The sequence below is a fragment of the Periplaneta americana genome, chromosome 2 (genome assembly GCF_040183065.1).
Source record: "Periplaneta americana isolate PAMFEO1 chromosome 2, P.americana_PAMFEO1_priV1, whole genome shotgun sequence".
NCBI lineage: Eukaryota > Metazoa > Arthropoda > Insecta > Blattodea > Blattidae > Periplaneta > Periplaneta americana.
The window spans coordinates 86117085-86144491 of NC_091118.1; the positions used below are offsets into that span (position 1 = coordinate 86117085).

General features: G+C 35.8%; 1 protein-coding gene across 5 annotated transcripts in view; it reads left to right on the forward strand.

Annotated features, from left to right (window-relative positions):
• LOC138694382 (breast cancer anti-estrogen resistance protein 3 homolog) overlaps positions 1–27407 on the forward strand; it is a 922749-nt gene that overhangs the window by 711428 nt on the left and 183914 nt on the right. The gene's annotated exons all lie outside the window — the stretch shown is intronic.

The following is a 27407-nucleotide window of genomic DNA, read 5'->3' on the forward strand; positions in this document are numbered from 1 at the left end:
GGATTGCACATCTCATTTATCTCTTTATCCTAAGCAAGAAACGAATTAAAAAAATAAATTGTTAGTTTACATTTGGATTTATGAGCATTTTGTACTTTTAAATTCAAAATATTGTATAACTAAATTCATTAAAGATGAAAACAAATATTTGAAAGAACCCGTTTGGTGAGAAAAAAGTCATTAGGCGAAAAAAAGAGGAAGAGAAAGACTATTTAAACTGTGTTGAGATCAAACAAAATTCATATCCTACAATAGAAGAATAAAAGAAGATTGCAAATGAAGCCTACTAATTGTTCACTCGAAAGTATTACGTTTCGTGTGCATAATTTCCGAGTAAATTGACTTGTAGATACTGAATATGAACAAAATCCGTCCATTAGTTATGGGGAAATTTCCATATGCAGACATACCAAATGATATACCCAGAACAACTTTTCCAGTCAGGTATATATCGAGAACGTGCATTTCCCCGAAAACCTCGAGTCTTCATCTTGAGACATCACAATGCTTTCTCTTTTTACTTAATATAATGAGGTAGTAAAATGTCGATAATCGCGAAAAGAGAACAGCCCAAGACTCGTTCGGATGTGTATGTATCTTCTAGTGAGATGGTCAAAGTAAGTGCAGAAACCGAATAAAAGTAGCGACTTCACGAACGCCTCTGAATCAGTTGACAAAGAGTTATACCTATTTGGTTTCTGATTTCAGCAGTATTCCGTTGAATCGCAGAAGTTGGGTGTAATATGTAACGGGACATCACTTTTAGTGGGATCTTTGGATGGCAGTCTTGAAGTAGTCTCTGGGGAATACTTGACAGCTCGGGCCAAGACTTTTAGTGGCTGTAATCTGAGTTTTCTGCAGAGTGCTTCCATTGTTGAGATGCCATCACCGTCATATAAAACGAGAAGCTTTATCCATTAATAAGGGAACGGCGTGGAAAGTGCCAGTACTTTCATATGACGGCTCTGTTAAAAGTCTGCATTCAGAGATAGAATGGAAGGGGAGGCCGTGAGCGAAATGTTTATATATCATGTCGGTGACGAGAAGATGAATAGTCGAATGTTTCGCCAACAGAAGGTTGCGACAAAAGTGCGGCTTGTTAAGGAAACTTCACGAATGGTTACAGATTATTCCGCTATTGCATAAGGTAATTAAGGCACGTGAACAAAAGATTCCCTAGCCGCGCACAGCACTGTTCGATGTTCGTTAATAATTTTATTACACTTGTCTACGAAATCTTAATCAATTTCTTTTTCTTTTTCTGATCAGTTGAGCATTATTTTTTCTCCACTCACTCTTTCCAATACAGCTTCATTCTTTATTCTGTCTGTCCATTTCACACGCTCCATTCTTCTCCATATCCACATTTCAAATTCTTCTAGCTGCTTCTCTTCACTTCGTCGTAATGTCCATGTTTCTGTCCCATACAATGCCACAATCCACACAAAGCACTTCACTAGTCTTTCCTTAGTTCTTTTTTCAGAGGGTCCAACCTATGGAGTAACGCTTAGCGCGTCTGGCCGCGAAACCAGGTGGCCCGGGTTCGATTCCCGGTCGGGGCAAGTTTCCTGGTTGAGGTTTTTTCCGGGGTTTGTCCTCAACAACAATATGAGCAAATGCTCGGTAACTTTCGGTGTTGGACCTCGGACTCATTTCACAGGCATTATCACCTTTATCTCATTCAGACGCAAAATAACCTAAGATGTTGATAAAACGTCGTAAAATAACCTACTAAAATAAAATTTTCCAGAGGTCCGCAGATGATGTTCATTTTTTTCTATTGAAAGGTTCCTTTGCCATTGCTATCCACCTTTTGATTTCCTGGCAGCAGCTCATGTTACTGCTTATAGTATACCACAAGTATTTGAAGTTGTCCACTTGTTCTACTGCCTCATTGCCAAATCGGACGTTTAGTTTCTTTTTTTTTTTCTTGCGATAACCATGGTCTTCGTCTTGTTTGCATTTATCTTTATCCCATACTTCTCACAGCTATCATTTAACTCCAATAGCATATCCCTTAGTATCGTCTCCTCTTCTGCTAACAACGCCATATCATCAGCAAATCTTATGCACTTTATCCTTCCTCCTACTATCACCCCTCTCATGTTCTGAAAATAGTTCTTCGTTAAATCCTCAAAGTAGATATTGAACAGGGAAGGTGATAAAGGGCATCGTTGTCTTGATTCTCTCCCTATTTCACATCCTTCAGACATTTCTTCTCCTATCCTGACTTTGACTCGTTGTTTCATATGAAGATTACTGAACCGCCTCTTCTTTTTCCAATTCACAGCTATTTTCGTCAGGATCTCCATCAGTTTGTTCCAATCCACTCTGTCATACTCCTTCTCTAGGTCCTCAAATACTATATAGCCTACACTTCTTGATTATTCTCGAGATTATCTTTCGCAGACTGTTCGTAGTAGTCCAGTTGCATCCTTCGTACCTTTTCCCTTCCTGAAACCAAACTGCTCTTCTTTCAACTGTCTCTCCATGTTAGAATATGATATGGTTTATTCTCACTCTAATTTCTGGTCCTCCTGGCCCTTCACATTTCTGTATTCGGGCCAGCAGTCCCGTTCTTACACTATTTACAACTTTTACACTACCTGACGTTTAAGATCGACGCATATTCATCATTTCATTGTTCATCCACTATATCTTTTATGTTCTTTCACCACACTTACTATATTTCTACGTTTATTAACTAATCCTTCTTTCCTTCTAATCCTATCTTCTACTATTTCCTATTCATAATAAAACATAACAATTTCTTTTACTACTCCGTATTCTTACAGTCCCTATTTATTTACAATTACACTACAATCATTTTACTGTACTATAGTCTTAGTTAGGCCTACACTGTATTATTTACTTTACATCTGTCTATATTACCTCTTTGTCCCTACTGATACCTATCTAGTCTAATCCTACTTTAGCTCAGCTGCTCTTACCATCTTTACAGTATGTAAACTCATCATGACATTCGCCTAATACTTAATCACTATTCATCCATATTCAATGCACACTTAACTAATCCTTCAATCCACTAACACACCATTTGCATAGATTATAAGATGATTTATCCTTGTTACTCCCCGCCCTATTTCCACTATCTGCTCTATTTACCTTCCATGTTAGTATAAACGTAGATTTAGTGTTCGCTGATAGTCAGGCTGATAGTCATGAACTCATTACGTTCCTTGGCATTATTTCGTTGCATAATGATAGAATTTCCTTCTTGTCTTCACTCAGGCATTTCACTGATTCAATGGGAATTCCATTGCTTTCCTATTATTCATTTCCCTAAGCGCTAGTTCAACTTATTTTCTTAAAGTATCCTAAAAAAATCCTTTTTCGTCTTTCGATACGGTTGCTTCGTCTTCTATAGCTAACTCATCTGGACGATTCCCTGTCTAATATAACTCTTCTACACATTTCGTCCAAGTGTTCAGTATTCCTTGTTTGCCTGTTATTTAATTTCCGATTTCATCTTCTATTAACTGCCACTGTTCTTATTTGTGAATTCCAAACATTTACTTCGCGGTACCATTAAACCATATCTTCCGTTTATCTCTAGACTATATTTCTTTACATTTCTCTTCCATCCAGTTTTCTCAATTCGTTGTTTAGTTTCCTAGAGTTTCTCCTACCTTCCTCTATGTTGATGTTTCTCCATTTTCTCCTTTCCTCCATCCATGTGACCCAAGGTTTCTTAATTATCACACTTTCTCTATATCCTAGTGTTTCTTCTGCTGTTATCTGTATACAGCTTTTTAGGCCAGTCCAGTAATCATTGCTATTCTCAGGTGTGAATTGTAATGTAGCGGCTTTCTCTTGAAAATTTGGTTCAAATGTTCTAATTTCGTCTTCGTTTTTCAGTTTCTCCATGTTCAATTTCTTCGTCATTGTCTTCCCCTTATTATCTTCAGACGAATTCTACTTCGCCTATCAGCAGAACGTTATCTGAGTAATGTCCGCTCCTGGTAAAGCATTTGCATTTTTTAAGCAATTTCGGAATCTTTTCTATACCAGTAGGCCTATACTGTACAGTCTATCTGATATCTGCTTTCGTCTCTGGGGCATGTCCATGTGTATCTTTTCCGTTTATGTTTGTTGGAATAATGCATTTCCAACAATCATTGCATTTCTTTTACAGAAATTCACCAAAGATTCTCCTGTGTCATTTCTTTTTCTCAGTCCATATTTTCCAACTATTCTTCCATTTTGTCCACATACTACTACATTCCAGTCGCCCATTAGGATGACGCATGCTTCCTTAGTCTCCTTCTCAACTATCTCTTCTATTTTATCATAGCTTTCTTCCACTTCCTCGTCTACTAATCCATTATTGGTAGAGGTGGGGAAAAATAACGTAACGGTTATTTTGGAACAATTCCTTGCTTGGAACTGTTCCAAAAAGTAACAGCACCTTGGAATACTACATTCCAGAATAACAGTATTGTTCTGAGCTAGTATGAGATACTTGCTGTTACAAAATACCCGTTTCACTTTGGAACTACTTTATGACAACGCCTGGTCCACAGAACGGAACATGTTTGGCAATATTGGCAGCAGTGGCGTAGCATGAAATTTTGAGCAGGGGAAGCTAACTCAAGTTGTCTTTCATGTACATATGAGAAAACGTATTACAAAAATATAGTCTTAAAATAAATAGTAGTCAATGTCAAGTCAGCAGTCGAAGATTGGTTGGAACCTCGCAAGTAACACCAATAAGGCATGACCTCAAATGGTATGTAGTAAAATATGATTTCACAGTTTACACATATCTTTAACAAATAGACACGTATATGTACCGGTATAACATTAGCTCACTCCAGTGGCGGCTGATTGACTGAGGCAAGTGAGGCCGGGCCTCAGTCACTTGGCTTAACTGAAATCAAATTTTGTGTTTTTATATAATGTATTAGTTATTTGAATAAAGCATATATCGCTGTAGAAGCATTTGAAAACTTTGTGATGTAGATAGACCTGTTTTGCAGTAAAATTTGTTCCTGAGGCCAGGATCGCTCGTGCCGGGTCTGGCTTGTGATGTATATAGACCTGTTTTGCAGTAAAATTTGTTCATGAGGCCAGGATCGCTCGTGCCGGGTCTTCTTCTGGATTTTCGTTTGTCTTCGCGGGCTTTTGACGTTGCGCTTTAAACGTTGTAACTGAGGCACAATTCGTCTGGCCTGGTCAGGTTTCACTCCTCTCAACCATGGGCCGGCCTCAAGGGTAGAGTGGGGTGGGAATAGGGAGACTTGTCTTCCTAAATAGGCCATAAATAACAAACATTCCAGCTCTTTGGCAGGCAGAGACCTACACTATTCCCTCCTTTTATGTCTTAGTTTATGACTTAAGCGAGGGTGTTGTACTATTGTACTTCGTGTAGTGAATCTGAGCCAATGTTGTTATGTATTTCGGGAAAATATAAACAGAAACAAATGCCAAAAATAATGCTGGTGTACTTAATTCATTGCTAGAGAGTCCTTTTTCGAGAAGAAATAATATTGAAAGAAAGGAAGTTTTAAATAAAGAGAGAGCCGACCGAGATACCTACGACATCGTTGACAATTCTTCTGACAGATAATCTTAAAACGCGAGTTTCTATTGCATCCTGGTATGGGCAACATAAATGGTTAAGTGGTAATGTGGTGCAAAATAAACTTCTCTGTTGGCCTTGTTTGTTGCTGTTAAAGGAAAAAAATAAAAAGAAAAGAAAGAAAGGGGAATTTCAACACATAATATGGGTTGCTTCATCACACTGAAATAATCACTGAAACTCGCAGCATAACAGCTTATTCGGTGAGTGAAATTATTATTTTTCATTACTAGTAATAATAATAATAATAATAATAATATAACAACAATAATAATTAATATCATAAATAAACATTTTCTATCGGAGGCACTTAAACTAGTTGCATCTGGCCTCACCGAGGATTTGGATCACCGGCCGCTACTGACTCACACCCTGGCATAGTTAGACAAATCACAATACTAACGGTCAGTAGATACAGTATTAGTATCATTACGTAAGTATGCGTCTGTGTTTTGTTTGTGTCCTTCATTTACAGCAAGGGAGTCGGTCATTTGTTTGCTAAATCAAACTCTTGTTCGTAAGTCAGTCTTGATAATGGAATTGTCCTAAAAATTCAAGTAAACTGGTGTCAGGAACTGTTATTTCACTCATTATTTATTATATCAGCCACAATGCACACTAACACTTCAACTGAACACAACTCACGAAAGGGATAACTTGGAAACTAAATTATTTTCAATATAAAATCTAGCTTCTTGCGAGCCTTGCGACCAGGGTAGTTTAGTTAGAAAGGGATGGAAAATCTGCGGGGTGGGTTACACAGAAGAATGAGTGAAAGAAACCAGTCTGCTTGGAAGCTAGTGTGTGGAGGCTTCCTGTTTACTGCTGCATCACAAATCATCCTGAGCTGCCGCATCACAATATTTAACGCATAAATATAAATTCTATTAAAATTAATAAATAATTTTGTTCATAAACTGCAGGTTTATTATGGAATTATTATTAACTGGGGAAGCTGAGCTTTTTAGCTTACATTGACGCTAGCCACTGATTGGCAGTAGTGGCGCCAACTTTTGGAAAACACTGGGTGGGCTCAAACATTTGAGGTATAAGTTAAATAAATCTCATAAGTATAATGATAATACGACAAATTATTAGGTAGGCTTGGACCCCACGAGCCCGTATAAGTTGGCGCCACTGTTTGAAAGTAGAAGTGGGAATCCTTTCGTCACACCGAAAGAAATGTTGGAAACTAAAGTAAAAGATAAATAGTAAAGATACGGAAATGATCTTGAAACTGATGTTGTCTATAAACAATTATTAACATAATGCCTGTATTATAGTATAGTAACTGCATTGTGAATTTTCTCGAGGGAGATGAAAATATATGGGTTGTTTCATTTACAAATGTTTTATATTTTTAGTTTCATTATCAATTCTTGAAATTACACTAAATTCTGTTGAAACATGACTATTGTTGAAGTTTTTCTTATTTACGAAAATACAAAGGTAAATTTTCCTATTTCATTACAATGAGATTATTACTCTTCATGGCGGTATTAATATGAATTTGAACACTGCCGAAATAATTATAGCTTTTATTTACTCATTCTTTTTAGAAATTGAACACCATTGTGAATTTCACCTGAGCAGAAGAGAAAGCATAGGTTAGCTTTTACTTACCATTGGGATCCACTTCGACTTCGTGACCAATTTGCAAATAATTTAAAATAATTTTGATCCCTGTTGTAACATTTTAATTTTTAACGATTGTTTTTAACTAGATAAGTTCAAGTGTTCATTTATGTTAACATGTTTTACTTGACCTGAAGATGCTAATCCAATTGGCGAAAACGTTTGTTATTATATATAAACGTTATCTCTTGTTGTAACATAAAGAGTTAATGTATTCTTTATTGTTAAGTATTGACTGTATTAAACTCACCCATTAATTAAATAATTTAAAGTTACATTTCCTGCTTCGAACAAATCTGATCTCCGAATTCAATTTGGCATTAGAAAACATTTCTTTTCCACGAATTCACATCTCAGCTCATTATGACATCATACTACATCACATGGCATACAGGGAAGTATGTGGTCCAAAATACCAATGCTACATTACATACTGCTCGTATGTGCATGTTCCAAAATACTGGTGTTCCATTAGATACTAGTCATACGTGCATGTTCCAAGATACCACTGTGCACCTGTGTAGTTACATAATATCGTCGCCTGAATGGAAAAACTAGGTAACTCGAAATTTGCGTTTTTTAGTTACCTCTTTTATAGCATAGCAAAAATCGCACAAAATGTAATCCAGGACGTAGGTAACTGATCGAACGATACCAGCAACATCTATTTTCCAATGTAACAAGTAGGTAAAAGAAAACGAGACATATTCCTTAGTGCAATAAATAAGTAAATGAGCAATGTCACAAAATATGAAAAATCAAGTTACCTAGTTCTTGCATTCAGACGACGATATGATACTGTTATTTCGGTACTGTTATTTGGAACCTAGTATTTTAAAGAAATTGTTATGAGGAAATAACTTTTCCCAACTCTAATATGTGGCATGTAAATTTGCACTAGCACTAAACCTGTTTTCTTTCCTAGCAGTCATACTATGAAATTCACAAAGGTTAAAGTACCGTAGAAGTGGATAAAGTCAATCAGTGGGTGTATAATCGATCATTTGCAATTTTTATTGAAAATTATATATTTTCTCAATTACTTGTTACAATTTTGTTATACAGGCTTCATTGTCTGACATTGCAAATGTAAGCGAGAGGGACAAAAAAACCTGCGCATGCCAACATTGGGAACACAATGTAATTACCGTTGAAGTTAAAACTGTTATTCTCAACTTTTTTCTCTTAGACGAAAACAAAGTCTTACACACTCTAAATCAGGCCTGCACAAGGTTTCCGCTCTCCGAGCCGGCTCACAGCTCATGAGCGGAATGCAGATATTAGCTGCGCTCAGTATAGGGTGGACTGGAAGAAGGAGTGATCTCGTACAAAATATACACAAAAGGGAAGTACTAGTATGAGTGTTTATGAAATGAAATCCCGTTCAGTGTTTGCAAAACTATCTTGGACTTATTAAGACAGAAATATTTATTTTACAGAAATAATAGAAATTTTATACCTACTTAAATGTACAATATCATTTTGTTTTATTTTTATCAGTACATGAAAACGAGGTTTTATGCTGTTGGCAGCTGAAAGGAACAGTAGCCTACTGATCGTAATGATCTTTACAGATGTTCGATGTCTGCCTTTATTGAAGTTGATTATAGAAAACATTTGCTCACAAATATAAATGTTGAGCCAAACATAGCAATCATTTTCACAGCCAGCCTGTGTAGTTGTGGATATTTTTGCTAATGTTTAGTCTTGTAAAACTCAACCAGGCTAGTAGTATTATTCAAACGATCTTTAGCCCTTAGGCCACATTGAAGATCAATAAGTCTGAGCTGTAAATCGTTAAATGTTATGTTTTATTTAACGACGGTCGCAACTGCCGAGGTTATATGAGCACACTTAAATGCAATCGACCAGGCCCGGAATCGAACCCGCAACCTCGGGCATAGAAGGCCAGCGCTATACCAACTGTGCCAACCAGGCCCACCTGTAACTTATATGGCATTATACGATGAAAGAGTAATGGAACAGAGAAAAATTCTCTCCGGCGCCGGGATTTGAACCCGGGTTTTCAGCTCTACGTGCTGATGCTTTATCCACTAAGCCACACCGGATACCCACCCCGGCGTCGGACAGAATCGTCTCAGATTAAGTTCCAACTCTTGGGTTCCCTCTAGTGGCCGCCCTCTGCACTACATCATAGATGTCTATGAACATCTATGACGTATGATGACGCAGAATATCTGCATGGAAATATCATATGTACGTCGGTACATTAAAATAATATAATATAATATATGATATGCGTAAATCACTTAGTGATTTAAGACGGCGCTTATTCCGTCGGATCCCGGCCATCGTCACTCATAACGAGTACACCTCAGCACGTGTGGACTTCAGTCCTACGTTCATAGACATCTATGACGTAGTGCACAGGGCGGCCACTAGAGGGAACCCAAGAGTTGGAACTTAATCTGAGACGATTCTGCCCGACGCCGGGGTGGGTATCCGGTGTGGCTTAGTGGATAAAGCATCAGCACGTAGAGCTGAAAACCCGGGTTCAAATCCCGGCGCCGGAGAGAATTTTTCTCCGTTCCATTACTCTTTCATCGTATGATGACGCAGAATATCTGCATGGAAATATCATATGTACTTCGGTACATTAAAATAATATATATATTATATGGCATTGTTTCAACTGGTGTTGAAGAATTTATTATGATAACTTTAAACTTCTTTCCAATTAAGACACGATTTTTAGTAGGTTATTTTACGACGGTTTATCAACAGCTTGTGTTATTTAGCGTCTGAATGAGAAGAAGGTGATAATGCTGGTGAAATGAGTCCGGGGTCCAACACCGAAAGTTACTCAGCGTTTGCTCATACTGAGTTGAGGGAAAACCCCGCAAAAACCTCAAACAGGTAACTTGACCCGGGAATCGAACCCGGGCCACCTGGTTTCGCGGCTAGACGCGCTAACCGTTACTCCACAGGTGTGGACCTTAAGACAAGATCTTGGAACCTAGAATTAAATTAATTTTGAATTTCAATTAATATTTGGACATAATCGTTTAACATGGCTTCATCACGAGCAGTTTCTATCGTTCGAACGTAAGCCATATTACCTTCCCGAAACTGACTTACGAAAAGTGTAAGTTTACGACTGAAATCCCGTAATTTATTCAACATATCAACACTGACCTGGCCTTTTCCCTGAAGAGAGAGATTGTTGAAGATTAATATCTTTAGTATCTTTATGTCTGGACTCGTAATGACGCATTATGTTATGTTTCTTTCTACCTTTCAAAATGTTGTGGCAGATAAAGCACTGAGTATTTACTCCAGCAGCTATGAAAAAATAAGCATTTTCCCATGCAACATTGAAAGAATTTGCCTGATCACCACTTTTCCGTCTTTTAGATTCCACCATACCGTACTGGAGCAGTAGGTAAGCAACGTGAAACAGTTACTGAGAATGCGCACTGCACTCCACTAGATAGCTGAGTGGTCGTTTCCCTCTCCTCTATCTATGTCATTCTGACGTATCTTCCTCTCCGATTCGGCGAGCGGTAAACACAGCTCTCCCGCTCGGAAAGAGCGCGCGCGCTCGTTGAGCGCTGTTTGTGCAGGTATGCTCTAAATTATCGTCAGCAGTAAAAGGAGACGGTGAGCAAACGTAAGTTCATTTCATTGAGATTGTATCCTGAAATAACTGTTTGCAGTTCGTAAATGTAAGCATTGAAACTTATTATTTTAAGAAAACTTTTATCTTTGTAGGGTTAGGTAGATCATGCCATCGACCTACTCGAAGAAGATAGGACCAGCAGTAAAAATAAATTATTCACCGAAATACCTCGAACTAACACTTATAAACAGAAAAGTGTCATAGTATAGCTTATATTGATGGGATAGTGGGAAACGCGGAAGGCGGAATTAAGGTGAATTTCTTGCGTAAGAGAAGCACTGCCAAAGGAACATATTTTGTATATCCCTCTGTACCTGACGATGGGCCCAACGTAGTTTCTAAAGTGACTGCTAATGACATGAGAGTGGAAGATTTCAACTAATATCTGACATAAACCTAAGCAATATTGAATAGCATTTTAGATTATAATTAAAGTGTAGTATATCAATGCAAATTTTGAATTCTTAAATCTTTGTTTGTTGGTATGTGAGGTATTAAAATGTGTTTTTAAGTTTTATAATTTGGCAATCGTAGTCAAGTTTGTATAGTGTAGATCTATAGACCTAATTGTATCGAATTGTATCATCACAGTAAGAAACGATGCACTATATAATCCTATAGGCATATACATTATTGTAGTTTATTATTGTTTTCTGCATCCCTTATAACAAAATATATGTAATACACTTAATTTGTTTTTTAAAAACATGAACAGTGATCGACTTTACTCCGCAACATTTTAAAATCGATCTCAAACTAAACATTCCATGGTGATCGACTTTACCCTAATTAAGCAGGTAACTTCGATCACAAGTCAAAAAACTCAGTCTTTCTCACTTCTTGTAACGTGCCTTTCATAAGTGATATTATCTGAGGAACTTCGCTCCATTGCATAATCACAGTCTAGTAGCTATATACAGTCACGAAGCTCCATACGTAGGTAATATACATCCATAGATCGCTACTATCGCCTTATCACCAATGTTGCCATATTTAGCGATAAGTCACCAAATCTAGGGAATTTTGAATCAGTCTCGGCGACAAATTTTGTAAAATACGATCAGCGACTTTTCTGTGGATTTTTATATTTTTCCACTTTTTTCTTTCTTTTGCGTTAAAACGTTCAACTGAAGTAATTCACTTCTTAGTTTTAGAAGAGGCATGGATGCATGTTGAGTAGTCTAATGATTCATACGTGAAAGCCCTGATTTCATATATTTGTAATCAGTGATCAGGGTTGAAAGATACTGATTCAATGATTCTCACAAGTTAGGTCTGTCTCTCAATGCTACTGCTCCAACACCTATAAAATTTGGTAACTTTGATTGACACGTGATGAGTCGCGAGCTGCAGCTAATGTGATCTTGGTTCTTCCCCGCAACGCGGAGATTTTCCACTCCAAACCTACCCGAGGCAATTGAGTTTTGAAATTTTGTGCCGACAGTTCGTGTGAAGCAAATGAGATTGTAGTTTTTGCTAATTGTAATATATTTAATATATATTTAAAAAGTGTTACAATTTGCCAGAAAATGTAGTATCGATGATTGAATCAAGTGGAGTGTATTCACAATCAGCTGTTCCCACATCTTCCACCTCAACATAACAGCCATTAACAACACAACCAGACTCCGCAGAGAAGGGTGACGACGAGGAAATGATATTTTTCTCCGCATATGTATGTTTTTCTTATTTTTATTTAGTGATATTTAATTTTAATTTTAATTTGATATTTAGTGATATTTAATTTTTAGCGACATCTCTGGGGATTTTTTTAAACAAACTTTGGAGAGATTTAGCCACTTCTTGCTGAAAAGTTAGCGAGATTGTAGGGCGACATGTTGGCAACAGTGCTCATCACAGACAATGCGAAGTAGTACCCAAGTAGTACCGGCACAACGTATTGTTCCTAGTACCCTCAACAACTCAAGCTTCGTGACTGTGTATACTAGACTAGCATAACCTCAATATCGCAACAAAAAAAATTGCAAAATTTCGATTTATTTCACGCCTGTATATGTATTTGTTATTTCCTAATATGCCAATTGATTAGAGATGGGAACGATATATCGGTTTTTACGAAATACCGATATTTTCGTTTTGATATATCGATATCGAAATTTTGATTCAATATATCGTATAATATATCGGTTTTCTCATAAATTTATCGGTTTTTTATATTTGTTTTTGTTTTTGTGGAATTATTATGAACAACAAAATCCACTCTAATTAACTCCGATAATTCCCTGAGAGATGGCGATAATGAAAATGGGTAGTTACATAATTGTGCAATCTTGAAATATCCCAATCAATCAATCAATGCCTTTCTCTGATTGACTGGTCTAGAATTCAATTCAAACTATTTAATATGTAGTACCAAATTTAAAATCCAACGTGTGCGAACGTGAGATTGAGACTGGAGGTTTATCTACTACCGTAGTTTCCCCTAACTATGGTCCACATTTGTCACATTTTTCTTTATATATTCAATACTATTGATCCACATTAAGTGAAATTTTGGCTTCGGACTCTTGTAAGTGTATATTAAATAAATATTGACATATGTGTTTGAAATTATTTAATTACAAGTGTTAAAAATAATAAGCATTGGTACATAGTTGTATTCTGAGTTGCCCAACTATGGTCCACTCATATATTCATGCTTGAAAGCATGAATGGACTATAACTGGAGCAGTAATTATTCGTAAATCAATACACTGAGTTTCTAATTTAAGGGTAGAAACATAATCAGCACAGAAATATTAAAAATAAATGAAAAGTACATGGATTTTTTTATTAGTACACATTGCATAAACAGACAATAAACAAGTGAAATCTGAAAGTCATTTTCCTGCAGTAATGAACAACTACACTCACCGGCAAAAATACCTAAAGTTTCTCAATTTTTTTATGAGGTGAGAATCAGAAAACCCATTATGAAATTAAGAAAACATTGCTTCCCAGAAAAAAAAACTGTTTTTTATTATCACTTGCGCTATTATTTTCAACGCCAAACAATGGATATAATTAAAAGTGTATTTACCATACTGAGCACTATATTCAGTAGGCTTATTTCTATCCTTTGAATCTCCACTTCTCTTGTAATTCTGAAATTGAAAATAGATTTCTCTTTTTCGAGACGCATATGGGGTCTTGAATTTGTTTTATTATGTTCTATGCACAACCTAGTACTGACATTGTTTTCTTATTATAGCCTATATTTTAGTACATAAAAATTTTATCCCCATAATCACCATCATCATTATCATCATCATCATCATCATCACCACCACCACCACCACCACCACCACCATTGAGATTTTGAATGTTAGAGTGTAACAATAACTTGTAATGGAAACTTACTATAGAAGGTTTGTATCAAATCAATTGTGAAGTTTGTTAAAACTTGTAACATTCTAAGTACTGTTTACTTACATTTAAAATGAATACAAATACTGTTTACTTATATTTAAAAATGAATACAAGTACTGTTTACTTACATTTAAAAATGATTAAGTTGTTATCTAGAAAAAAGCATTATATTTGTATCCTCGATTGAATCCTATATAAAATTAGAATAATTGAATCGTGGATTGGAAAAAACTGATGGGGATCCTTAAGAAAATTGGAGTGGATTGGAAAGAGAGAAGGTTTTTCAGTAACCTACAAATGAAACGAGTCAAAGGAGAAGAAATGTCAGAAGCAAGTGAAATAGGGAGAAGAGTACGACAAGGATGCCCTTTATCACATACCCTGTTCAACATCTACTTGGAGGATTTAGTGAAGAACTGTTTTCAGAACATGGGAGGAGTGATAGTAGGAGGAAGAAGAATAAAGTATTCAAGATTTGCTGATATGGCGTTGTTAGATAATATTAAAGGATAACCTACTGGAGCTAAATGACAGCTGTGAGCATTATGGAATGAAGATAATTGCCAACAAGACGCAAACCATGGTCATAGGAAGAAAAGTAAAGAATGTGGACTTGTGAATTCTAAATGAGGCAGTAGAGCAAGTGGACAGCTTCAAATACTTGGGGTGTACTATAAGCAGTAACATGAATTGCTCCCAAGAAGTCAAAAGGAGGATAGCAATGGCAAAGGAAGCTTTTAATAGAAAAAGGAGCATCTTCTGCAGACCTCTGGAGAAAGAACTAAGGAAGAGACTAGTGAAGTGCTTCCTGTGGCGTGTAGCATTGTATGGGGCAGAAACATGGACATTACTAAGAAGCAAATAGAAGCATTTGGAATGTGGATATGGAGAAGGCTGGAGTGTGTGAAATGGACAGACAGAGTAAGAAACGAAGCTGTGTTGGAAAGAGTGGATGAAGAAAATATGATGCTGAAGCTGATCAGGAAGAGGAAAAGGAATTGGCTGAGAAGAAACTACCTACTGAAAGATGTAGGCCTACTAGAAAGAATGGTGAGTTCGGGGCAGAAGAAGATATCAGACGATAGACGATGTTAAGATATATGGATCATATGAGGAGACAAAGAGGAAGGCAGAAAATAGGAAAGAGTGGAGAATGCTCTGTTTGCAGTGAAAGACCTGCCTTTGGGCAGAACACTATGAATGAATGAATGAATGAATGAATGAATGAATGTTTCAATATCAAATACTGACCCATGTAGAGTTCACTTAACACTTTCCCATTGTATCATTTAAGCTCATCTTACCTCCACCATAATTTTTATTTAGGTTAGGAACTACATAATAATAAAATTATGATATTAAAAATGTATTGTTTATCGTTGCAATTTTACATTTAATCTTTTGATTGTTGTAATGTTAATTTCAATTCTAATAAGGAATAGGCTATTAAAATTTAAGCTTATTGTAATAAATGTACGCCCACAAATGTAATTGCATTAGTAGGCCTATCTATTAATTTGCTTACGGGATAGCGATATATCGAATCGTTTCGATATACCGATATGTTTTCTGCAATATATATCGTTTATAGGTTTGCAATATATTGCAATATCAATATATCGGTAGTTATATTATTTCCCCCATCTCTACAATTGATTGAGTTTTCGCGTACTTCCCTTCTTAAAAGTTCTATTACGCCAAAGCAACTGCAGGTACTAATGAAAATAAACAATTTAGTAACTTCTATAAAAGCTTCAAGAAGTATATTAGCGTATCCATCGGAAAAGAAGATAATTTTGTTGTTAATTAAAGAATTTTCACATGAATGGCAGCCAAGTACCACTCCTATTCATTTCGAAACCTATACGTGCTAGGAAAATAATGAAACCAGATTTGAAATGAGAAGCTCAAACTTAGGGAAATAGACGTGTTAATTTTCTTTCTAATTTTTAATTGTTGGCCTATGTTATTTTTATTGGGTTATTTCACGACGCTGTATAAACATCTCAGGTTATTTAGCGTCTGAATGAAATGAAGGTGATAATGCTGGTGAAATGAGTCCGGGGTCCAGCACCAAAAGTTACCGAGCATTTGCTCATATTGGGTTGAGGGACAACCCCGGAAAAAATCTCAACCAGGTAACTAGCCCCAACCGGGATTCGAACCCGGGCCACCTACTTTCGCGACCAGACGCGCTGACCGTTACTCCACAGGTGTGGATCCTATGTTATTGTAGAAACGCCATACATACTTACTTACTTACTTACTTACTTACTTACATACTGTACATACAACTGCTAGATTATTTAACGTGGATGAAGTAATGATATGGATGTACATTTTTAAAACTGCCCCGAATATATGCTGACAACGTTTAGATTCTTTTCCAAGTTTCGCTGGTTGAGTCATCTCTGATGTGGTCTTCCTTTTGGTTTGTCATTTAAGTATTTGTTCCAGCGATTTATTGCATACTATTCACATAGCATTTCGAGACAGCAGAGTTACTTTTACATCCTAGTCCGTTTCAGGTTCGGGGAATGTCTGTTATCTCAGAATGCAGCAAAAGGGAAGATGACTATACAGGTAGTTAATCCTAAATTTATTGACCTTTTGTTATAAAAGCTGTTATGTTACAAGTAGAACGTTCTGAAGCACTGGAGTCTATGCAATAGAAACAATAAAATGCTGTTCAGTTGTTACGTTCCTTGACTGAACTTCAATGTGTGGGTTCTCTGGCGAGCTGTGGTCAGTAGCTGTCCATGCTGATCCATCCTGTGATTTCAAATTACTTCTCATATTCGATTCTATACCCCATCAATTATCTTCTAGTATCGCTGCAGATTCTGATTTGCTCACTTCGGAATTGAGTATGATCAATTATTTTCTGTTGCTGTCATGTGTCTGCTTGACGGATGCTGCTAAATCGAGTGGCAGAGAATATAACGATTAAGGTGTCACTGTTGATGTCCTCGACATATGCGTCAATGGAGATGAATAATGTCAATAAACAATACATTTGGCGAATTATCAACAGTCATCTTCTTGTAACGTAAATTTTAAGTATTGTTTCAATTATGTAGTGAGTGAAAAGGAAAGTGCTCTCAGCGATGTGGAGGTGCTTTTTTAGTCGGTTATTTCACAGCACTCTATCAATTACTATGCTATTTAGCGTCTGTTGAATTTGTGACAGTGATATGGTGTCTTCACAGTTGGGGGAAACCTCTTAAAAATACAACCAGGTAATCACCCCAAACGGAATACGAATCCACGTCCAAACGCAGCTTCGGATCACCAAGCAAATGCGCTACCGCGTGAGCTACACCTGTGGTTTTGGACATATTGACTGGCTCCATTTTGGGAAATATAGATAACGAACGAAAATAATCATGTGGAGTTTATGATTTGGTAGAGATGGTTTAGATTTATGTATGTTATTATATATATATATATTACTTCATGAAATTCAGTTGTAAGAAAAATAATCTACTCACGATAGAAGATCGTGATATTTAAATTAATTTTGTACGAAGTTAGAGATTTTGAATTATACAGTTCAACACATCTGAATTATAGGCGTAAACGGTTAGCCAATATTGGAAAAGAAAGTACGTTTCAAAATGCATTATGTTAATAGAAAGAAGAACTCTCATGTGATAGCAATGTAAAATAATTATTGTACAATTATGTTGTAAAGATCAATTAAAGAAACTTAATATACCGTAAGTACTGCTTAATTTATAGTAGGCTACCTCAGGCGTGCTAGTTTGTGATGTTGAACCACGCGCTAGTTCAGTGATAAAAATAATACTAAGTTCAACTGACGCGTAGTCAAGAAACCGTGTTGAAATAGTTTTTATTGGCTGGCCTTCTAGGCTTGTTGAAAACTACTCTTGAAATCCTACAAATTAGTATGTTTCTTTAAAATCCTTGAAAGACTTTTAAAATGTCATTAACGCGATTTGGATTGCTTAACAACATAATTAGGAAGTCCTCCCCTCCGCCTCTTCCTCGTCTCATTTTTGTCCTTGTATACTTCTGCCTCTTGTCATGGACTTTAGGCGTGTACCAGTTTCACACTTCTAGCCATATTCTTTTTGTAGGCCTCCTGTTTAAAATTCGTTCTCTATCGTCCTCTTTTAAGGTTATAAATAGTGATGAGAAATACATGCAAATGTATATTTGTATCGGAGATACATTTCTTAATGAAACAGTAATTCCATGTTTTATGCTTAATTAAAATGATTGACACATGAGTGTTCGTGCATATATTTTCATATTTTGGACGTGTGCCTGTTACGACTTGAGCATATTTCATACATATTTCGATTTTTTTGTAGCGAAAACTATTTTATGCTCGACCATGCCGAAATGTAGTAATTATACACCTGGTAGCAGCCCTTTAATGGACTTCATTAAAGTAAACCTATTCATTAAAGTTCAGGTGTTCCACCAATCAGAAAATACCATTGTAGCAATATGAAAGCGCAAGTATCGATTATTCTCGGATAAGCAATCGAAAGACAACTAGCGCGAGATTAGACAAAGTAAAAATGGCGGACACTAGTGATAACGAGCTGCAACTTACACCGCCGGAAATTTCGGCAAAAGCAATCGATGTGAGTAATAACTTATTAACTTATGGTCGAACATAAAAAGTCGTATGAAACTTGACTATAATGGTAATTAAGACGCTCGTATGAAAATTATGAAACTCGCTCTCATTTCATAAACATACTCGCGTCTTAATTACTACCATTATAGGCTCGTTGCATAATGTACTATTTTAGTTTTATGGACTGTGACAGAACATAGAGTCTTTCATAAGTAACGAGTCTATCGAAAAATTAACTATTTTGGATAACTTTTTAAAATGAGAAAGAACCCTTCCCGGTGCCGTACAGTCGATTTCGAAACAAACACCACCTCCCCTCGCCGCCAAAGCTATTAAACGAAAGAATGGTTAGTGTTTTAAACCTTTATTAAAGCATATAGATATAAAAAAAAAGTTTCAATTGTTGACAAATTATGGTGTACAATTTTCAAAATGTCTTCCGTTCTGCTGAATGCACAAACGTAAGCGACGTATGAAAACTTCAAGTACTGTGGTCAGCATGTCAGGCATAACCATTTGTATCGTGTGTTCAATTCGTTCAACTCATCAGGAATGGTGCGTGGCTTAGTCGAATTGACATGATCCTTAATTAATTTCCAGAAAAAGTCAAGGGAAGTCAAATCAGGTCATCGCGGAGGCCAACGGATTGGGCCTGTGCGACCGATCCATCTGCCTGGAAACATTTTGTCTACGGAATAAACGCTTAATTTGAGCGACACTGTTTCCAAGTTCAAACCAGGCAGAAATTGTTCTCTTCTGCAATAACGTTAAGCGCCTGCGTGGCATTTTATCATTCCAGTCTATCACAACAATGTGTATAGTCATGGCCGTGTGCCATTATCCTTGGCGTATAGAAGGATATGCTCCACGTAATTTTAAGCCCTTGGCGTATAGAAGATCATGCTCCAGATCATTTAAAGTTGACATCAAATGCACATTATACATGGATAAGTAGCTTCCTCTGGCAGTGGGACGAGGGGGTGTTTATTTCCAAATCGACTTTACAGCACCGGGAAGGGTTCTTTCTCGTGAGGATGAACATCATTTAAAAAAATTATTCAAAATAGTTTATTTCTCGATAGACTCGTTACTTATGAAACACTCTGTATAATAATTTATTTTAGCTGTCGGTGCGTTTTCCCCACAAAATTTATTCAGAATTCCTTGATTTGACTTTGGAAATGCTACGTATAAACTACTCAAATTGAGCGGAATGCAATAATTTTAATTTTATGTAGTTAGTTGTTACTTACAAATTTATGGTGTATATTTTTGGGTAGACTTCAGTGTACGGTATAAGGGGGACGACTGAAGTTGGAGTGTTTAATTTGATGTCCCTAGTGTAGAGGGCGTTGTGATGCATTATTGAGTTGGTCTGCCATTTATCTTTGTGCAATGAGAAAAATGCTTTCCGCTCATTTCCAGTAGTTTGTACGTATTTCTCGAGTCAAATTAAGGATTTCTGAATAAATTTTGTCGAGAAATCGCGTCATCGGCTAAAGTAAAGAATGATTAAAGAATATGAGGGGAAAAAGTAATGTGCTTCAATGATATGATAGCAATGTGGACGTTAATCCTATCGTGTTACCAGATTATAAGTTTAGTCCTCTCACTTCATGTGATTTAGAAAGAACTTTTTCTATGCACAAGTTTATTTCTAAGCACAGGAGACCAATAAGGCAATAAGTAATAAATTAGAGTGGCTGTATTTTTATGTCCAATAATTTGAATATTTCCGATTATGTCGCTTGTGTTTTGTGTTTCGTGGGATCTTATGCTGTGGTTCTTCAGCGTTTAGTGCATATATAAGTGCATATTTCGGTATTTTAAATGCTAATGTGCGTGCATACTGCACGATTTTTAGTGCATTTAATTCTCAACACTACTTATACATATCTTCTTATTAGAACTGTAGAGAAATGAGTTGTGTAAAATGACTCTTGCTTATTTCATTGAAAATAAAAATGTTTCATATATATTCTTCAGAATTTGAAAATTAAATTAACTGCATTTATTAAGAAAAGTTGTAAATTTTTATGTTTTTACAGAATAATGGTAGTTACTTTGAAACTGTAAATGATAGAATGCTCTGAAAAATAGTTACGAGCATTATTTTTTTAATAACTGTTATATAAAATATATTTTTTCTTTCTGTTTAAACTATAGTGTAATCATTCGTTGTTAAAGTTATGTTCAATAAACGAGTTTTCTGTGAAAAATTTAATATATTATCACATATGGTCCAAAATCAGTTTCATCATGAGTGAAGGGTAACGAAGGTACATACAACAGATTAGCACCTTTCTTGTAGTACCAGAGACTAGAACGTAACGAATCGTACGCCTTCACTTTTCAATTAGTTATTGTTTCTGTTGACCATCCACTTGAGGACGCAAGTGTAATGTGACAAAAATTTATACCGTACATTCGTTGACTAGGTATACAGATGTGGACAAATTATTAGACTTAATTAATTATATGCGCAACAAAGCTGTATTTATCGGCAGAAATAATGAACAAAAATGTATTTTGCTCAGAAATAATGAACAAAAAATAGAGTCTGGAGATTACTAATATTTTGTGAACATTCCTTTATTCTTTATTAACACATTGATTTTGTCAGGGATGCTGGAAACCAAAGTTTGACACTTTCTTTGAATATCAGCATCATTTAGCCAGATATTAGAGAGTGCTTAAATGAGTCCATGTTTTGTTGTAAGCCTCTTTTTTTTCACCTTCTTCTTCAGTATAGATCACAGATTTTCAATTTCGTTCATGTCCGGTCTTCTTGCAGGTCATGGGACAATATGTTCTGCAGTATATAATTAAAACACCAGTAGTACCAACATATCCAGAAAAAAATACAGTTAACCATTGGAAAAATATACCAGAAGCTGTAGACAATCATATTTACAACAATAGAGACTCTGTGAATTATACTGATAGTTGATATGACGAATTATATTATGTTTCCAAGAAAAAACGTTTTAATCTAATAATATGTCCACGTCTCTATATTTGTCGTCTATGTTTTAAACATATAGAAAAGTTCATCACTATTGAGAAAACTTTCTCCCTTGAATGTCGCCTAAGATTAGATTAGGTTCAAAATTACTAATGGAATAGGCCTATTAGAAACATCTGAACTTCGCCTACGGTTACATAGCTGTGCCGTCGCATTACGAGTATGAAGCCGCCCACAACAATGTGGCAGGGACTATCTGGAGGTCCCGTGTACAATGCGCGCACCCATTTGTCATCCTTGAGTTTAATTATAGTTTCATTCAACTTTTACTGTTCCGGTGTAGCCGAGTTTCCAGGTTTTACGACCTTGAAAATAAAAGCCGAACCCTCATCTCCTGGATCATCCTATTATTCTGTGCTTACCAGAGAAGACCTAGGCACCGTGAGTGGTAATGATCATTTGAACAAGCGTCACGGAACTGCACATTCCAATCTAAAGTTTAATAAGAAGGGCTATGAAAGACACATTGATATAAAACTGAACAGATTTGATATCTTATGTAGTTACAATAAAACGAACGCAACAAAGTGAGAAGAGACATGATTGTAAAAGGATAATGCTAACTGTTCAGACAGGCGAATCTTGTACAATAGCAACCACTAGGACGAATAAATGTACGTATCTGAAACAATATTTTTGAGATTAATTGTGGGGTATACAGTAAAATGAAAAATTTAAAGGAGAAATGTAGATACAATAAACGAATTGAGTATTCCCTTGGTAGTTCTTATAATCATGATGAACAACAGCAGCAGCAGAATTACGTTTGTACACGTAGACTCCTTACAGCCTATTAAACCTCGATTTTATCTCTCAACTTTTTTTTGTGCCATTCCAAATTTGTGTGTTTCCAATAATAATAATAATAATAATAATAATAATAATAATAATAATATAATCAGAAATAGTTCACATGTGGAAAGGATAAATGAGATCCACATTCTGAAAAGCTTGCCACATTTAAACCAAAAATCGAAGTAGAGCAAGTACAACTTTGCTGTGGAGTTGAAAGTGACCGGTATTTAATTTCTGAATGTGCTGATAACACTGTGATTGGTGGTGGTGAAGGAGTTAGTGAAATATAATGATATTTCTGTGTAAGTGGAAAACTTCTGAGCTATGGTCCATTTGTTGATCTCCGATAAACCTATAAGATTGGCGATGAACAAAGGAAAATAGTTCTGTGATAACATTCAATTTTCACGACGATATCAAAACTCAAACATTGAGCAAACACATTTTTTTCATGAATGATGTAGTAGTAGCTGGTAAGTCTGCTAGTATCTAATTCTGGTTGTTTTTAAAGTGTTAAAAATCTCCTTTTTTTCCTTTTTCTTTTTCCAACCAGCGGTAGTCCATCCATTGCCAATCCTACTATATTTTTTTTTATGTGATATCTACCAAGGGTGTAGTTTCCAGAATGTCAACTCTTTCGTAATTTCTTTCAAGGTACATAAAGCCAACAGTTCAACTACAGTATTTTAAGATCTTTGTCGATCACAAGAATGAAAATTGATAGTTGAGTTATGTATTTTTCTATTTGTTAAGTCCTTACGTTCATATTATGCTATTGAATAAAACGTGCTTGTCCTTTTTATTTATTATTTTTATTTTTAGTTGCTTATTTCACGACTCTGTATCAACTACTAGATTGGTGATAGCGTGATGGTCTTTTGCCGAGATAAGGTCGAGGATTCGCCATAGATTACCTGACATTCGCCTTATGATTGGAGAAAACTTCGGAAAAAACCGTGGTTGTTTGCAACTTCGTTTTCAATGTAGCCTCAATATTCAGCGCCAGTTCTAGTCGCTTGAGACAAAGAACTTATTCTAAGGGAGTATTTTTGTTTGGGCACAAAACTTCAGCTGCTGATGGTAGGCATTTCTTTAATATTCCCTATCAGAAATGGTTTCGACATTTTGGTAATTTTCTAAACTATGATATAACCGGCTTTGACATAAACCTCAGCACCCTCTGATATTTTTTAAACACCTGTTGTTGAGATTAAATTATTTTTTTAGATGAATATGGAGACCTGTTAACTTGTTTACATGTTTTGTGCCATATTGTCTTTTCAAATTTTATTGTATTCCCCCACAGCTGGAATAAGCAAGATATGTAAAGCAATTCTCTAATAGTCGCCAGATTGAAAGACCAACCCCATCTATGAGTAGGGTGTTGCCTTAGACGTGTAATTCGTTCACGGTCAGTACCAGAGAGCGTGACAGAGAATGTTGTAACTAGATATCCATCTGATATCACCATGACTCGTTCACTACCGTGTGTCGCACTTTGTAATGCGGTGAAATTACTGAAATGAGATGAAATGGAGATTATTGGTAAAATGAAATTTGCAAAGTTGAGAGAAAGACTCCCTGAAAACCCTCTTCAGACATCTTGTAAGTATATCATAAGTATAGCTTGTATTTCATTACCCTACTATTAACTGCGCAACAAATATATTTTAACCTGAAATAAAATAAACATAAACAGAACACATTCGCTACCAGTTTTGAGGCACCGCTCGCTTTCCTGCAGGTACAATCAGGCGAAGAACTTTGTAGAGCATACATGGCCACAATTTTGGGTTACGTGAGGCACTCGATTTGAAATAGTTTGGTTACTAGGAGAGGAGACAGTAGAGTGGGATGGGAAATATGAACTGCTGTGACCTGCGTCACCTTATCGTAATCGCTATGGCGGTCAGTGGCGAATTATTAGGAAAGCGCTTGGTTAACGTGAGAGACTCGAAAACTTTTATTCAATTTGGAAAATTAATTCGGCGGCTTTAATCATAAACTTCTTTACTATTTCTCCATCATTGAACTGATTAAATCACAGGCGAGAAATTTCGTTACTAGCCAATAATATTCCATCACGTTGTCTACGTTTATTTTCTTGAATAATCTGGCGTTTATCAAGATTACTTAATAGATTTGCACGTTCTCGACCTCAGATAATTTCAGAAGATCATATTTCGTTCTCTACGCACATTTGATATTTTTTTTTATATAAATTTCCTTTGGAAATAATACGTACAGACAACATTTAATTCCTCGTACCTTTTAATGCAACGTGTTTAAGTTATAATGTCATATTTAGTATACTATGCAAATGTTAAGATCATAAATTTTCTTTGGAATAGTACAAAAAATAACATTTAATTTGTCTTACCTTCTAATTCAGCATGTTATTTATGACATAAGGAGTAATGTCGTTGTATATTAAATTTATTAATGCCTAATAGGATTTTCGAGCATAACATACATCGTATGTTGTTCCCTTCTAAACAGCAAAAACACTCTTCCTCCCATTTCTCATGAAATAATCGTTTTCTAACGCGTACACACTGCTTTGATAATGCCATTATACCACCACTGATATTGCTTATGGAACTAATGTAGAACCTGCCCACGCCTAGGAGCTGCATGAGGGAGTAACGGGGACTGTGAAGATGATGTCACTCAGAGCGATAAGCTCTGTGATGGTCAGTGAGGCATTATTTTTTCAAGTGAGACACGATGCCCATCTCTGTTGTAGAGTAATCAAACAGTTTTCTTTTGCAATAGCCTACATTTAACATTATTTTGCGTCCACACCTGTGGAGTAACGGTTAGCGCGTCTGACCGCTAAACCAGGTGGCTCGGGTTCGAATCCCGCTCGGGGCAAGTTACCTGGTTGAGGATTTTTCCGGTGTTTTACCTCAACCCAATACGAGCAAATGCTGAGTAACTTTCGGTGCTGAACCTCGGACTCATTTCACCGGCATTATCATCTTAATTTCATTCAGACGCGAAATAGCCTGAGATGTTGATGCAGCATCGTAAAATAACCTCATTTTGCAGAACTTAAATGTGGAATTTAACAAACAAAACTTAACATGAGTGAGATCGAAAAATTAATAAATTTACAAAATATATAATAGGCCTAAGTATATAAATTATATACACTTCTATGCATAACATTGGTTCAGTGACTAAAAAAATTTGCAAAATAGATATATAGCCTAAATTAAATTGAGGATCTAGTGTGAAACTAACGTAATTATAAAAAATGACATTTTTAAGTTTTTACATATCGATAGCAAATTTGTTCTTCTAGTTGGTCACAAAAAATCGCAATTCAGTTCCGAACAGTCGTGTATAATAGCCTAACACAGTTGATAATTACAAAACATGGTGAAGTTCATGTGAAATGAGCATACTGCCTGTTAACAATTTTATTGTGAATAAAACATCGATTGTAGTCGCGTTAGTTTCATATTAAGCCCTCGAAATATACTTGTTTATATAACAAAACTAGTCATTAGTTCAATTACTTTTAAAGCATACATAAAATAAATAGATTAAATAATTAAATGTATTTCTGTGTATAACAAAACTAGTCACTGTTCACGGGTGTTACAATAAATAACAATATGCATTCTGAATGAACCAAGCAACAGGCTTCTGCGAAGCTGACTTATACAAGAACGGGGATTGTTTCCAATGCTTCGGCGAATTAAATCCGAGCTCTAATCATATGTAGGTAGACATACTACTCCAGCGAAGAGGATCGAACCCGATAAGCTTTCGTTTCTGTTTTGAGTATTTGGATCCTAAACTAAGGTGGAATAGCCATGTCAGTTATGTATGTAAAAGAATTTTTAGAGTAATTTATCTCTTGAGAAGTATCTTGTACAAGATTCCCAAACATTATTTAAAACAAGTTTATTATGCACTATTTGAAAGTGTTATTAGATATGGATTACTTTTATATGGAAATAGTTCTGACCCTTCAAACATTCTGTTACTGCAGAAAAAGGCAGTTCGTATTATAACAATGTCACCACCCAGACTATCATGTAGATCTCTTTTCAAAAATGAAAAGATTATGGCAGTCTACAAGCTATATATTTTTGAACTTTTAATGTATGCAAACAAGAATATTACTAATTATACAAGTATAGGAGATCTGCATCGCTATGAAACAAGAAATAATGATCAATTAAATGCACCACATGTCAGGTTGCAAAAAACACAATCAAGCTATGTAATTACTGCAGTAAAAGTATATAATAAGATACCTACAAATATAAAGGCACTTAATGAAAGAAAATTTAAATTTCAGATTAAGAGATGGTTACAAAATAATCCCTTTTATAACATGAATGAATTTTTTGAAAATAATGTAGTATTTTAGTTAAATTTTATTACTTTTTACTCTTTTAATATTTTAAATATTGACACATTGTTTTTTATACTATCACATTGACGAGGCCTCTTGTATTCTTGTACCTTCAGGAAAATAAAGAATATGAATATGAATATGAATATGATAGGGGCATGTTCATTATTATATGATTTTGTAATTAAGAAATTTACGGTAAAATTTAATCGAATTTGCATCGACGCTAGATGACCGCGCAGTGAGTGAGTTCCATCCTTACTCTTGTGACAATCCTAGTCGTGTGATTATAGTGGCGCAAAATTAAAACCAATGCTTAATATACAGCACAGAACAAAGCAAAAAATGAGAACATAA